Source organism: Lactuca virosa, chromosome 7 (assembly GCF_052849685.1).
Source record: "Lactuca virosa cultivar CGN04683 chromosome 7, Lactuca_virosa_CGN04683_v6, whole genome shotgun sequence".
NCBI lineage: Eukaryota > Viridiplantae > Streptophyta > Magnoliopsida > Asterales > Asteraceae > Lactuca > Lactuca virosa.
The window spans coordinates 103,306,644-103,320,829 of record NC_136432.1 but is presented as its reverse complement, the minus strand read 5'-3'; the positions used below and the strand labels follow the sequence as shown (position 1 = coordinate 103,320,829).

At 36.6% G+C, this 14,186-nt stretch overlaps 1 pseudogene; it reads left to right on the top strand.

The window, feature by feature from the left end:
• The first annotated feature begins 628 nt into the window (after positions 1–628).
• LOC145126988 (protein FAR1-RELATED SEQUENCE 9-like) lies at positions 629–5,717 on the top strand (annotated as a pseudogene).
• Positions 5,718–14,186: the final 8,469 nt, after the last annotated feature.

The window sequence follows — 14,186 nt, the reverse complement described above, 5'->3', positions numbered from 1 at the left end:
CATTTAAAGTTTCGTTTTAATTAATAAAGTTCCAAGTATTTTTGGTTAATATTTGTTTAAACCTTTTCGTGACAATTACAAGTAATCTATTTTCCATTGACTATTTTGACACATAGTTTGACCATGAACTCCTTGTGGATTCGACCTGACATACCTTATCTACGTAGGTTGGTTGGTTTATTTTTTATTAAGACAATGACTTCGATTAAGTGCCTCCTAAGAGGCAGGTAGAATTTTATATTGATTTGGTTCTGGGTATTTCCCCGATAGCTAAGGTGTTGTATCGCCTAGCACATCTAAGGTGTTGGATAAGGGGTTTATCAGACCGATCGGTTTTCCATAGGGACTACCGATCTTGTTTGTGAAGAAGAAGGACGGTTCATACATAATTTGTATTGATTATAGGGAGTTGAACAAGTTAACGGTGAAGAACCGTTATCCACTTCCGAGGATCGATGATTTGTTTGATCAGCTACAGGGTGCATCTTGGTTTTCCAAGATTGACTTGAGGTCAAATTATCACCAGATGAGGGTCAGGAATGAGGATGTATAGCAGACAACTTTCAACACCCGCTATAGCCATTACAATTTTTTTGTGATTCCTTTTGGGCTAACCAATGTATCGGCAATGTTCATGAATATCATGAATCTGGTGTGCAAGTCGATGTTAGACCGGTCGGTTATTGTGTTTATTGATGATATGTTGGTCTATTCTAATACCAATGAGCAACATGAGGAGCATTTTCGAGAGCGTTTAAAGACTTTGAGGAGGGAGATATTTTATGTAAATTTCGCCAAATTCGAGTTCTGGCTGCGCGAGGTGCAGTTCTTGGGTCACCTTATCAATCAGGATGGTATATTGGTCGACCTGCCAATATTGAGGTTGTGACGCAGTATAACGTTTCGAGATCTCCATTTAAGGTTTGGAGTTTCCTCGTTTTGACAGGGTATTATCAGATATTCATTCAATATTTTTCCAAGATTCCAGTTTCTTTGACCCGAATAATGAAGAAGAATGTCACTTTTGAATGAGGGTCTGATCAGCAAGTGACATTTGACACTCTGAGACAGAGGTTGTGTGAGGCTTCTATTCTGACACTCCCCGAGGGTATAAATGATCTGGAATTATGAGGTTGGGTGCAGTTCTTATGCATAGGTCACATGACCGCTTTCGCTTCGAGGCAGTTGAAGCCTCATGAGGCGAATTATCCTACTCATGATCTGGAATCGGGGGCTTTGGTTTTTTCCCTCAATATTTTACTGTATTATTTGTATGGGGTCCGGTGTACTATCTATACAGATCACAAGAGTATGAAATATTTAATGGATCAGCCAGCACGGGTGGTTAGATGTGGTGAAGGATTACAATTGTGAGTTTTCTTATCATCCCGGGAAGGCCAACGTAGTGGCGGACGCCTTGAGCCACAAGGAGACTATTGCACCTATTTGAGGCCTATGTTTGAGGATGACTATAACTTCACCCTTGTTAGATTGAATCAAGGAGGAACATGTTGAGGGATTGAAGAGGGAGAATTGGAAGAAAGAGAAGGTTAGGGGCCAAATTCCTTTATTTTATAGAGATAGTCGATGTTTGTTGACTCAGTGCAACATGGTGTGGTTTCTTATTTCTGGTGGGGTTAGGCAGACTTTGTTTGAGGAAGCTCACAAGTCGAAGTTTTCAATCCATACAGGGGCAACGAAAATGTATAGAGCCCTGGGATTGAGTTATTTTAGCTCTGCATGAATAGGGAGATATCATGGTATATAGAGCGGTGCTTGACTTGCCGGAAAGTCAAGGATGAACATCAGATATCCCATGACAAGATGCAGACTAACGGATAGAGCGAGCAGACTACTGATAGTGTTAAGGATATGCTTAGGGCATGAGTGTCATATTTTGGGGGGAGCTGGGATACTTACCTTCCTTTGGCCGAGTTTTCATACAACAAGAACTATCACGCCAACATCTGTACTCCCATTTAGTTTCTCTATTGGAGGAAGTGCCGGACCCCGTTTTGTTTAGTCGAGGCTGGGCAACGAGTGATAGAGAGTACTGAGGTGGTACTCAAGACTACATATCTGATTCTACATGTGTATGGTAGTTTGCGGACTACACAAAGTCGTCATAAAAGCTACACTGATAGGCGTCGTTCAGATTTAGATTTTTAGGTCGGGGACTACAAACTTCTAAAGGTGTCACCATGGAAAGGTGTCAACCAGTTCGAGAAGCGGGGCAAGTTAGGCCCTAAATTTATTGGTCCATTTGTCACACCCCCAAACCAGACGGCGGAAACGTCCGGGGGTGGATGACTTCATTTGTAGTATCATAACAATTGCATAATAGTAATTCAAGTACAACAACCATGCATTTAATAAAGTATAAGTTGTACATATATGTTGAAATTATTGTATATTGACACCAAAATATATATATATATATATATATATATATATATATATATATATATATATATATATATATGGGAAAAGTGAATATACCTAACAACCCTATATAAGCTTATATACCTAAACCTTATACTGCGTCGTTTTACCCTGCTATCTAATGAAATCACGTCCAATTGATTTTCTACGACTCTAATTATTCTTAATTTTAATTAAGAAAACAACTTCCAAAATTATTTCACAAATACGTGCTTGTTACCGTCGACTGTTGTTGTTTTCTTAATCGACTAGTTCTATTTTCTTAATCTCTTAAACGACTGTTTGTCGTGATTATTAGCAATCGATTGGCTTCTATTGATCACGAATTTTACTTATCAAGTGATTGGTGTTGCTTGTGCGAAACTGGTAATTATGACATCAAACTTATAAATTCTTTATTTTTATTTTGTTTATCTTGAACGTAATATACCTTATTAGGGTTCAGGTATACATTAATGGCTGTTAATGGAATTCATGTTTGATCTTGTAACCGCTAGTTCCATTAATTTCATGTTTTTTATTTACTTCTCACGGGAGGAAGCATATATTGCAATAATGGTGTTAATCAATTGAGTATTTAATCAACGTGTGTGCATTATTTTTACTAATATATTTCGATGGCATCTTATATACATTAATGGTGATAATGGAATTCACGATTCATCATCTTGTAACCATTAATTCCATTAATTTTTTGTTTTTACATGTACTCCTCACGTTAGGAAACAAAGATTGCATTAATAATGTTAATCAGTTGATTTTTTAATCAACTTGTATGCATTAGTTTTACCAATTTAATATATTTCCATTTTGCTCAGGTTAATTAGTCTTTATATATGATTCCTCTGCATATTTAACTTAATTACAGGTCATGATGGTTGAAATTGAAGAAGTTGATCAACCAACAAAAACACATGTTATTGATGATAATGAAGCAAATGGAATGGCGGTTGAAATTGAAGAAGTTGATCAACCTACAAAAACACATGTTATTGATGGTAATGAAGCAAATGGAATGGCAGAATATGATGAAGGTAAAGGTAATGATGAAAGTATAGTGGGAAAGGTTTTCGATACACTTGATGACGCATATACATTTTATAATGATTATGCGTTTTTACATGGATTTGGTATAAGTATTGATACCACATTTAAACATAAGACGACAAAGAAGCCTTATCGGAAGATATATGTATGCGATAAAGAAGGTTTTAAACGGTTAAACGACAATGATTCAAGTGGAATCGAGAAAAAGCGTCGTAGAGATGTTAGAACCGGATGTAAAGCCGAACTTTGAATTTCAAAAATGAAGGATGGTAAATGGTTTGTAGACTCGTTTAAAGACACACACAATCATGATTTGAGCATGACACCAACGAAGGTGATGAAGCATCGATCTCATGGCAAGTTCCATCGTACAATGGAATGTAAATCTCTTATAGTGCAACTAGGTCAAGCAGGATTGAGACCTTGTCATGTTAAAAAGGCTATTAATGGAATGAAAACCTCAACCGTGGCTGATGTTACTTCAAAGCAGTGTGCTGATGTCTTATCTGAGCAACGAAAACAATACAGAGGAAAGGGGTTCTATGAACTTATAAAACATTTCCAAGATAAAGCCTTATTGGATAATGACCAATACTTTTATGTGGATTTGTGTGATGATGGGTCTCCTAAAAATATATTTTGGGCTGATGGAAGATCAAGAGACGCCTATACTAAATTTAGCGATGTTGTTGTGTTTGATGTCACTTATATGACAAACAAATTCAAGATGCATTTTGCTCCTTTTGTTGGTGTTAATCATCATGGGCAATCTATACTTTTTGGTGGAGCGTTGCTAGAAAACGAAAAAGAAGAAACTTTTGAATGGTTATTTGAGCATTTCCTCAAGTGTATGTTTGGCAGATATCCGAAGGCAATAATTACTGATCAAGACAAAGCTATGGGTAATGCAATAAAAAAAGTGTTTCCAAACACTCGACATCGGTTTTGTGCATGGCATATTAAGAAGCATGAACAAGAACACATTAAACCGTATGTTTCCCGTTATAGTGATTTTAAGGAATCATATACAAAATGGGTAAATAGTGACACCATTGAAGAATTTGAAACCAGGTGGGAAGTTATACGTGATAAGCATAGATTGGAAAACAATTGTTGGATAAGTGATATGTATAACCAACGAATACATTGGGCTAAAGCCTTCTTGAAGGATGTTTTCTTGGCTGGTATGACTACAAGTGGACGAAGTGAGAGTATTAATTCATTTTTTGATGGATTTGTTAACTCAAAGACTATGTTGAATGAATTTTTAGTGCAATATGAAAAAGCAGTTGAGTCTCGAAGGGCCGCCGAAGAAGATGAAGACTTCAAGACTATGAACTCGAGACCAGTTCTTTCTTCTCTTCATCCAATCGAAGAAAAAGCAGGCGAGTGTTATACTAGAAAGATTTTTGATATGTTCAAGAAAGAATGGACAGAAGCTACTAGCAATTTAACTCACGAGACTATAAGCAAGAGTACTGAAGAAATCAAATATCGAGTGGGGCAACTAAAAATTGATAAAACATATTGGCGTTCTGTGACCTTTCGTTTTTCTAATGAAGTCAATGTCACATGTTTGTGTTCTAAGTATGAGACGGATGGGATTTTATGCAAGCATAGCCTATATGTGATGAAGAAGAGACATGTTGATACACTACCTAGTCACTATATTTTACATCGGTGGACTCTTAATGCTAGGTATAAGGTGGGTAATGGTAGAATCGGTCTTGAAGAAATGAACAATGGAAATGACGTTAGTGCCTTAACATTATGGTGTGTTCGTTCAAATTTCACGAAACTAATTGAACAAGCAAGAGACTCCCCTTCGGAGATACAAAAAGTCAATAAGATATTGATAAGTCTTTTAGATGATCAAGAAAATCGGAAGAAATCTATTACAATTGAAAATACATCTCAAGTTTCTTGTGCGCGAATTTTACAGGTAGATATGATGCCTCAGTTATCTATCCGGGATCCTCTTGGTCCAACTAACACAAAAGGGCGTCCTAAAACTGCAAGTAGAATAAAGTCTTTTTTAGAAGCGCCAAAAAAACGAACATGCTCTTATTGTCAAGGATTGGGCCATTATGCTACTAGTTGTTCAAAAAGAAAGGTACTTATAACATTACATTAAATTTTTGAAAACGTTACAAGTATTATAAGTATATTAACAATTTATTAATTTTTTCATGTATCAGGCTGACGAATCGGTGCAAGAGAAACATTGATGAGATGCGATGCGTTGTTTCTGTGACAAATGGAAAATATAAATGCTTCATAATATTTTGTTTTGGTTACCTTTTTTTGTTTAGGACCCAAACAATGTTTGATGCTGTTTTGGAATGAAAATTTTGGATGGTTAATGGTCTATCTGTTCATAATCAAAGTAGTATGTTATTTTGTGTTTAAAATGTAAGTAGATAGCTATTATGTGTAAATAATGAAAGTGTGATTCAATTATGTGTTCAAAATGAAAGTAGTAAGTTATTATGGATTAAAAGCATAAGTAGGATGCTATTATGGGTTAAAAACATAAGTAGGATGCTATTATTGATCAAAAACGAAAATAGATTGCTATGATGGGTTAAAAATGAAAATAGAATGCTATGATGGGTTAAAAACAAAAATAGATTGCTATGATGGGTTAAAAACGAAAGTAGATTGCTATTATGGGTTAAAAACGAAAGTAGGATGCTATTGTGGGTTAAAAACGAAAGCAGGATGCTATATTGGGTTAAAACGAAAGTAGGATGTTATATTAGGTTAAAAACAAAAATAGGATGCTATTTTGGCTTTTTATGTTAAAAAAATATAAGCAAGTTGTTATTTTTGTCAAAAAATGTAAGTAGGTTGCTATTTTTGGTTAAAATAGTAGGACACTTAAGACTAAAGCTTGAGGGATTTGAACAACAAACCACATCATGTAAACACTAATAATGCAACAACAAAATTTTCACCATTTCATTGAATATTTGTTACAAAAAGAGTTATATGCTCTTTATACATGTATGTACAATATCGATGAACATCATACAACATATTAACTTTTAGACAAGAGGTCATGGGCCCATTTGTTTCTTCTACACACAGTAAGACCAACATGTATGGGTCTTAATCAATCATCACTCCACTTAATTCTCTATTTTGACCCCAACTAGCATTATATTCTTCATTCTTATTGTTAGGAAGTTGATTGTGGTGTCCTCTTCCGCTACCAACCTGAATGCATGCATGGACAAAAGAGTCATTTCACGTAGAGATTAGGTTAATAAATAATCATACAAAAAAATTTCCTCATAGTATGGACAGAATGCAGTCCCAGTTGTACATTGGTCAGAGGATAAGAAAAAGAAAAAAACCAACAAGTAATTGGCAGTTATCAAATGTGAGAGAAGGGAAGCGATGAGGGAGGGTAAACTCTCGCTTCATATACCACTGAATATTATAAGAAATCGATTCATTAAAAAAATCAAATGATGAGGGCATACTGGCTCATTATTTATTTCATTGCTTTTGTTAAGGTTAATTAGTGTTGATATATGATTCCTCTGTTATTTAGTTTAATTATTCAGGGTATGATGGTTGATATTGAAATTATGCTTCTAGAAAAGGTACATGTGTGTTGCGTGCCACCAATTACTAAAAAATCCAGTATTTGGTCGTATGCAGGGTCTGAGGGCCTAAGTTATTGTTCATCCTGTTTATACAACACCACAATCTCACCACCAATTGACACAATTTCAACAGAATTCGCCAATTTCTGGTTAGAACTTAGGTATACAAATCCGAATTGTAAACTCACAATAGGAAATTAAATGTAGATGTAGATGCTAAGTGGTAAGTCAATATCCTTGCCTGTATAGGGCTGTTGAGCAACCATTGGTCAAAAATAGCTATTAGGCATTCCATCAAACACCTAATAGGCATTGAAAACCAACTTGAACTAAACAATTCTCATTAACACAATTTAGCCCAACTTTTGACGACCTACATATGTTAGAAGAATAGCAGAGTACGAGGTGAAATACAGCTTCATGGCAGAAAACAGAAACAAGAATAATGTCAATTTGATAAGGAATTGAACCTCATACAAGTTGATTAAAAAATCAACTGATTAACATCATTAATGCAATCTATGTTTCCTAACGTGAGGAGTACATGTAAAAACAAAAAATTAATGGAATTAATGGCTAAAAGATGATGAATCGTGAATTCCATTATCATCATTAATGTATATAAGATGCCATCGAAATATATTAGTAAAAATAATGCATACACGTTAATTAAATACTCAACTGATTAACACCATTATTGCAATATATGCTTCCTCCCGTGAGAAGTAAATAAAAAACATGAAATTAATGGAACTAGCGGTTACAAGATCAAACATGAATTCCATTAACAGCCATTAATGTATACCTGAACCCTAATAAGGTATATTAAGTTCAGGATAAACAAAATAAAAATAAAGAATTTATAAGTTTGATGTCCTAATTACCAGTTTCGCACAAGCAACACCAATCACTTGATAAGTAAAATTTGTGATCAATAGAAGCCAATCGATTGCTAATAATCACGACAAACAATCATTTAAGAGATTAAGAAAATAGAGCTAGTCGATTAAGAAAACAACAACAGTCGACGGTAACAAGCAAGTATTTGTGAAATAATTTTGGAAGTTGTTTTCTTAATTAAAATTAAGAATAATTAGATTCGTAGAAAATCAATTGGACGTGATTTCATTAGATAGCAGGGTAAAACGACGCAGTATAAGGTTTAGGTATATAAGCTTATATAGGGTTGTTAGGTATATTCACTTTTCCCTATATATATATATATATATATATATATATATATATATATATATATATATATATATATATATATATATATATATATATATATATATATATATATACAAAAGTTTAAGACTCTCAATGCTCCATCTTAAAAAACTTGAGCGTGTACCTAATTAACGATTTCCTGAGAATACAAGTTATTTGAGAAAAATTGTCAACAATAAAGTTGGTGAGTTCATAAGTATTCTTATGAAATTAAAAATACCATTGAAGAGATGAAATCACATTTGTTTCCAGAAAATCCGATATTTTATATAAAACTGAGTTGTAAACTGTTTATTTGTAAGAAATTGTATTTATCCAGTAAAATCCTATATTTTTCATAAAACTGAGTTGTAAATAATGTATATAACCGTACTAACAAATGATTTACCGTCCTCAACGTTCTTCAGGCGTCGTACTATTTGATATTTGTCACCCCGGGGACTGTAGCTAACAGTCAGGGTGCGGGGTCATCAATCCCGTATAGATCTATACACAAGTATCACACTTTCCAGGAGGAGACTCGAGTTATAAAACATGACTTGCTGTTATACCTTGATAGGTAATGTGAAGACGACCGACTAACAATTTCCTAACGAAATATATACACTTTTATAGAATATTCATATATAAAGTTGTTACTCTTTTCGTAATGTTTATAACATATAAAAATATTATATTTTTATATAACTGTTTTATTTGTTCTGAAAGAGTAAATATATTGAGAATGTAATCCAAACTATATTTATTATAGTTTACAATATATGTTTCAATTAAATCGATAATTGTTGTGTCATAAGATGTTACATATGTATATGTTTTCATGTAAAACTTGTATAAAATGAAAGAAAACATAAATCATGATTTATGTTTAAACACTAATATTCTAGTGTTTTACTTGTATTTTCCTCCTTTAAAACTTATAAAAAGTTATAAAAAGTGTAGGAGTATGAACTCACTTGATAGTAGTGAAGAATTGAGTAGCACTTCGTTACTAGAAAAGCTTTATTTCTGAAAATTGGACCTTGCGAGGGTTCGTATTTTGAAACCGAAAGACTCTATTTTTGTTGACTTCTTGTGTCTCGGGATGTTTCTTGAGTGTTGAATATGATATCGGGGCTTCAGGGGGTTGTAAAGAAGTTTGTAGGGGCAGAAAGTGTAAAAAAGTGTGAAATTTGGGGTGAAATTGGTGTTGGAACCGAGTAATCTCGCACATATATAGGGCCGAAGCCTCGGATCCGAAGGGAGGGGGGGGGGGCGAGACACGCGGCTCGCAGGCGAGGGGGACACGAGGCGGAGCTCGGAAGGCGACAGCGCGAAGCCACACGTCGGATCAGGGGAGGACCGCATCTCGAATGCGAGGGGAAGCTGACACGCGTCAGACAGCGGGCTTCTTCGTGTGCGAGGTGACGTGGCCGGCTATACACCATGCGAAATTTCCCCGTTTTCAAGGATTTCTTGATTTTTGAGCCAAAAACTTCCGAAATTCATAACTTTCGCATACGAGCTCTGTTTTTGACGTTCTTTATATGCACGCGTAGGCGAGAATATAATATACAACTCTTATTTAGAATTCATTGTCTAATTTTGAGTTTATTTTTAATATTATTATTTTTAATAGACCGTGACAGGAAAATCCGTTAAAATTCATATCTTCTTTATCGGAAGTTTGTTTTCGTCTGTCTTTTTACCGTTGTACTACTATTGACGAGGCCTTCAATTCTTGTTTAGGTTGTGTCGGCTAAATATCATTCGATTTTTATTTCGAATTCCGGGATGTGTACCGCTATCTCGAAACTTAGAAAAATCATAACTTCTTCGTTACAACTCAGATTTGGGAGTTCTTTATATTTTTGGAAACCTTGCTACAATCTCTACCACTTCATTCATCCCAATCATTTTTTACGCTAAATTTCATCTCAATTCTTATTATTTCAAAATAAGTTACAATTTGACATAGACTATTACATTGACCTGAAATATCGGGTTTCTACATTATCCCCCCGTTAGAGGGAATTTCGTCCCAAAATTATTTCTAAGGTAATACTCATGGACTAGGGAAAAGATGTGGATACTTTTGTTTCCAGCGAACCTTTACTATTGGTATACGGCTTTGTTTTGTTCGTTTGACTTCCCTATCCATGATTTCTACTGGTTCTTCCACGAAATGAAGACTCTCGTTCAAGTCAATTTCATCAAGTGGAATCACAAGAGTCTCATCAGATAGGCATTTCTTTAAATTAGATACGTGGAAGATAGGATGTATGTTACTAAGTTCTCGAGGTAGTTGTAATTTGTAAGCTACAGGACCAATCCTTGCAAGGATTTCAATTGGTTCAATGTACCTTGGATTTAATTTACCACACTTTCGAAAGCGTATCATGCCCTTCCAGGGTGAGACTTTTAATAGAACACGGTCACCAACCTGAAATTCCAAGGGTTTTCGTCTTTTTTCTGCGTAGCTATTTTGTCGATCTCGAGAGGTTTTCAGACGTTCACGAATTTGAACAATATTTTCGGTAGTTTCTCTGACGATTTCCGGACCAGTGAGAGTACTGTCTGGAACTTGACCTCTAGCTAACTGCGTGTCACCCATCTCAACCCAACATAGAGGGGATATGCACTTACGGTCATAGAGGGCTTCGAATGGAGCAGTCTTGATGCTAGTATGATAGATGTTATTGTAAGAGAATTTGACCAGTGGTAAATGAGGATCCTAGGACTTGCCGAAGTCGATAACACATGCTCGCAGCATGTCTTCTAGTGTTTGAATAGTTCTCTCAGTCTGCCCTTCGGCTTGTGGATGATAAGTTGTACTCATGTCCAACTTAGTTCAAGAGCCTTCTGAAGTGTCTACTAGAATCGAGAGGTAAACCTACTATCTCTATCTGAGATAATGGATATAGGTGCACCGTGTAGTCGTACTATCTCCTGAATGTAGATTCTAGTCAGTCTCTCCATCTTGTATGTTTCATTGATTGGCAGGAAGTGGGCGGACTTGGTCAATCTGTCAACGATCACCCAAATAGTGTCATGGACACTCGGGGTTCTGGGTAATTTGGTGATGAAGTCCATTGTAATTCGATCCCACTTCCACTCAGGTATTTCTGGCTGTTGAATTAAACCTGAGGGCTTCTGATATTCCACCTTCACCTTGGCGCAAGTTAGGCACTTGCCCATGTAGGTAGCAATTTCAGATTTCATGTTCGCCCACCAATATAATTTCTTAAGGTGCAGATACATCTTGTCTGAACCTGGATGAACAGAGTATCGAATCTTGTGGGCTTCGTTCATGACAAGTTCTCTGAATCCACCAAACTTTGGTGTCCAGATTCGATCCATGAAATAATGAACTCCGTCACCCTTGATTTCTAACTTCTTTTCCATTCCCCTTAAGGTTTCATTCGTTATGTTTTTCGGTTTCAAAGCTTCCAATTGAGCCTCTTTGATTTGTGTGGATAAGTGATAATGGATAGTCATGGTCATAGACTTTACTCGACATCCCGAGTATTCTTTCCAACTAAGGGCATCTGCTACCACATTGGCTTTTCCTGGATGATAACGAATTTCACATTCGTAATTACTAAGTAGTTCAACCCATCATCGTTGTCTCATGTTTAGCTCCTTTTGATCGAATATGTGGTGAAGACTTTTATGGTCTGTAAAGATGGTGCACTTTGTGTCGTAAAGGTAATGTCTCTAGATCTTTAGAGAACATACTACTGCTCCCAACTCAAGGTCATGAGTAGTGTAGTTGACCTCGTGCGTTTTTAGTTGTCGTGAAGCATAGGCGATAACTTTTCCTCGTTGCATAAGCACACATCCCAGTCCTTGATTGGATGCATCACAATATACAAAGAAGTTTTCTGTTCCTTCAGGTAGAGATAGAATAGGCGCGCTGCACAGAGCTTGTTTCAGGGATTGGAATGCAGCCTCTTGTTTCTCTCCCCAGTTGAAAGTTATACCCTTCTGCGTCAGAGTAGTAAGTGGCTTAGCGATCCTTGAGAAGTTATGTATTAATCTACGGTAATATCCAGCAAGACCTAAGAATTGACGAATTTCTGTGGGTGTTTTTGGTGCTGACCAATTCTTGATTGCTTTAATTTTGGAGGGGTCCACGTGTATTCCTTCTTCGCTGACCACGTGACCAAGAAATTCTACCTTATGAATCCAAAATTCACATTTTGAAAACTTTTCATAAAGTTTTTCTGCTCTCAATGTTTCCAAGATCTGGCGAAGGTGTTGACTATGCTCTTCCTTGCCTCGCGAGTAGATGAGTATATCATCTATGAACACAATCATAAATTTGTCTAGGAAATGACGGCATACCCTGTTCATTAAGTCGATGAACACGGCAGGAGCATTGGTTAGACCAAAAGGCATCACTATAAATTCTTAGTGACCATAACGCGTTCGAAATGCCGTTTTAAAAACATCGCTTTCCTGAACTCGTAATTGGTGATACCCTGATCTCATGTCGATCTTTGAAAAATAGTTTTCTCCTTGGAGTTGATCGAATAAATCGCCTATTCGTGGAAGTGGATATCGGTTTTTAATGGTGAGCTTGTTTAGTTCTCGATAGTCGATGCACATACGGAACGATCCATCCTTCTTCTTAACGAACATAACCGGTGCTCCCCATGGTGAGAAACTTGGTCGAATGAATCCCTTACTGAGTAGTTCGTTTAGTTGACTGGAAAATTCTTGCATCTCAGCTGGTGCTATTTGGTACGGGGATTTGGCTATTGGGGTAGCTCCAGGGATAAGATCGATTCTAAATTCGACCTGTCGTGTAGGAGGTACTCCTGGAAGGTCCTCAGGAAATACGTCAGGAAATTTACAGACTTCAGGAATGCTCTTGAGGTCTTTTACTTCTTGTTTCTCTTTCACGACGTTAGCCAAAAATACTTGGTATTCTTTGCGTAGATACGTACGAGCTTTGATACTAGAAATGAGGCAAAGACTTGTATTGGGTTTATCGCCATAGATGATGAGGGCTTCGCCATTTGGCAGATTAAGGCGAACGGCCTTTTCGTAGCATAAAATATCAGCACGATGGGGACATAGCCAATCCATGCTAACGATGACATCAAAACTTTTTATTGATACTCGCATGAGGTTGATTTGAAAAGAATGATTGTTTAGTGAGACGGCACAATCTACGTATATATCGTTAGTGTTTTCCGTCTTTCCATTTTCCATTTCGACGGTGAATGTTTTGTCTAATGTTTTCGGTGTTTGATTGAGTAAATGTTTAAACTGGTGGCTCACAAAACTCCTCTCCGCTCCACAATCAAACAATATACATGCGTAAGAGTTATTAAGGAGAAATGTACCCGTAACCACAGTCGGGTCTGCCACAGCCTCCTCATGTCCTATTGCCGGTACCCTTTTTACTCCTACTGCATTCTTTGCTTTCGGGCAATCCTTCTTAAAATGCCTTGTCTCTCCACATTCGTAGCAAGCGCTGCTTGCTCCTGTATTCGAGGTTGAGGCATTTTGTTGATCTGGTTCTTTGCAGAAACGGACAGTGTGTCCTTTCTTTTTTCACCTCGTACAATACATTTCTCTAAACGGACCAACATGGTGGTAGTTACACTTATAACATTTCGGAGGACTCTCAGCATATTGTTTAACAGGTGTTGGGGCTGCTGGGGCAGTGATGGTATGAGCGGTCACCACTTGCTGTCTTTTAGATTTTTCTTTTGTGGCTTTGTTCTTCCTTTTATTCCATGGCTTTCTTTGACTGTTACTTTCCTTTGGTTGTTCAGGGGCGGCTGTTATCAATCCTTGACGAATTCCATGATCGGTGAGCTGTTGCGCCAAACGTTTCGCGTTGTCGAAATTAGCAGGTTT